A 631-nucleotide genomic window follows, 5' to 3' on the forward strand; every position below is an offset into this window, starting at 1 on the left:
GCCTTCATTCAACTAGTTGAGAGGAGCCAATTCGGGGGAATGCCTAGTGAGGACCCTCATTCTCATATGGAAACCTTTTGCGATTATTGTGATGCTATCTCTCAAACGGGCGTGACTCAAGACCAAATTAGATGGGTCTTATTTCCTTTTTCCTTAATCGGCACCGCAAAGCAATGGTTGAAGGGCCTTGATAAGGCCACCCTTGGAATAGATTCTTGGAAGAAGTTGGCTCTAGCTTTCTACAAAAAATTCTACCCACCGGAAAAGACCAACATGCTAAGAGCTCAAATTACGGGTTTTAAGCAAAGGGATGAAGAGTCTTTGTATGAAGCTTGGGAGCGGTTCAAGGGAATTTGTCGCTCATGTCCTCACCATGGACTTAGCGAATGGTTTTTGGTGCAACAATTTTGGAATGGTTTATATGAAGATTCTAGGAACATTCTCAATATGGGATCAAATGGAATGTTCACCGAAGTTGATGACAATCAAACATGGAACAAGATTGAGGAAATGGCGGTCCATAATTCACAATATAGTAGACCTCGCAAGGCTACTAGAGGAGGAAAGCATGAAGTGGACTCCGTTACTCAATTGGGTGCTCAACTTAGTGCTCACATTGACACAATCAACT

At 42.8% G+C, this 631-nt stretch overlaps 1 non-coding gene across 1 annotated transcript; it reads right to left on the bottom strand.

Moving 5' to 3' along the window:
• Positions 1-273: 273 nt before the first annotated feature.
• LOC141624101 (small nucleolar RNA R71) lies at positions 274-380 on the bottom strand. Its single transcript, XR_012533912.1, has one exon. It is a non-coding gene; the product is annotated as a small nucleolar RNA R71 (small nucleolar RNA).
• Between the last annotated feature and the right edge of the window lie 251 nt (positions 381-631).

This window comes from Silene latifolia, chromosome X, assembly GCF_048544455.1.
Source record: "Silene latifolia isolate original U9 population chromosome X, ASM4854445v1, whole genome shotgun sequence".
NCBI classification, from domain to species: domain Eukaryota; kingdom Viridiplantae; phylum Streptophyta; class Magnoliopsida; order Caryophyllales; family Caryophyllaceae; genus Silene; species Silene latifolia.